General features: G+C 45.3%; 1 long non-coding RNA gene across 1 annotated transcript; it reads right to left on the bottom strand.

Annotated features, from left to right (window-relative positions):
• Positions 1 to 769: 769 nt before the first annotated feature.
• On the bottom strand, positions 770 to 1,197 carry LOC114067428. The gene is made up of 2 exons (XR_003573395.1): positions 1,101 to 1,197; positions 770 to 945 (listed from the first exon to the last, which is right to left on the bottom strand). It is a non-coding gene; the product is annotated as an uncharacterized LOC114067428 (long non-coding RNA).
• Between the last annotated feature and the right edge of the window lie 223 nt (positions 1,198 to 1,420).

Here is a 1,420-nt window from a genome sequence, read left to right as displayed (position 1 = left end):
TTCTCCCTCTGTCATGAACCTTCCTCACTAGCAAGTTGACAGTTTAAATTAGTGTTTAGACATGGCTTTCATAATGTCAGCTTTTGTTTTGTCTCAGTCATCTGTTGGAATTCCTTCCATTGTATCTGAAGTGACTCATGACAATAAATGACTTCTTTTCTTCTTTTGTTCCTAATCGGGGAAGAATGGAACGAACCATGCAATATTTGTAAAAGAGCAGTCTTAATTAGTCCTCAGCTGTAGCTAAAGATGCTTGTCTTGTCTCTTTAGCATATTAATGCAGGAAGCCATGCGTTCACGTGGGCAATTGCCATGTTCCTGAAAAGCCTCGTTACAAGCCAAATTCTCCAGCATAAAGGTATTCCCCGGCCCCCGCTTCTGGCTGAGCTCTGCCAAATGAGGAGCCTGTGCCCCCGGGGGCTTTGTGTGAGGCTGCTCAGGCCTGCGAGCAGAAAAACGGGCACACTTTAGAGTGACTCATCTCAAGGATTGGGTTTCTTTCTTTTTTTTTTTTTTCTTTTTTCTTGTTTTGTACCTCTTAAAGGTATAAACTCTCCAAGCTGAAAGCTGGAGCTTGGTCTCTCTCTCTCTCTCTCTCACCTCACAGCTGCTGCCTGAGCTGTTTCTCTGCTCTCAAGGGGGTGATGTTCCCTGATGATGGACCTCGAAACCTCCTTTGCAAGGTTTAAGCGGCTCAAATCCCCGAGTGCTAATGAAAGGTTCGGGTGGGAATGTGTGATTAATTTGCACAGAATGAATAGTGACGTCCTTTAGGGACAAAACACATTTTTGTGCAGAAATGCAAAAGGCTGTATCTTGTATTCCCAGAAAAAAAAGATGCTGTGCCCATGTCATCTTTAATACACTCCAGGAGCTAGTGAATGGCAACAGCTTTCTTCTTCTTTTTCAGTTTTCCATTTGTCATTTGGGAGAAGAAAACTGATTCTGTGAGGCAGTGTGGGAAAATGGCATTGCCAGCTCAGCTCCCTGTTCGCTGAGCGCTCTCCTAGTCCATGTAGGGCCATGCCCATGAAGCCAAGTTATGTGGTAATTGTAAAACACAGCTAAATAAAGGTTTAGGTTGAGAGCCGATTTCTCACTGATTGTGTTTTGGGGAAGGGCCACGTCCTGGGTCTGGGGGTGTATTTGTAGCTGTCACTGAATTGCAGGCAGTGAGTCTCCTTTCCCTTAGACCTGGCTTGCCCAGTGGTCTGGGAATGTGGCTTGCACCCTTGTGTTACTGGTAAGGGGTTAGGCTGCCATTTGATGGCATATTTTCCCAGCTATCTGTCTTTCTCTCCGCTTTTATGCCTAATTCTGACATGATGGAGCAGATGGAAAACACCCCTTAGAACCTGCTGAGTTGCTTTCTATTTCAGGTTATTAAGGAAGATGCTGCCACAGGGTCAGAGGGTCAGAG

The sequence above is a fragment of the Empidonax traillii genome, unplaced genomic scaffold, assembly GCF_003031625.1.
Source record: "Empidonax traillii isolate 1590-97213 ecotype Southwest subspecies unplaced genomic scaffold, ASM303162v1 scaffold917:size418063, whole genome shotgun sequence".
Taxonomy (NCBI): domain Eukaryota; kingdom Metazoa; phylum Chordata; class Aves; order Passeriformes; family Tyrannidae; genus Empidonax; species Empidonax traillii.
Note: the sequence above shows the minus strand (reverse complement) of the source record. Positions and strands in the feature narration are given on the sequence as shown.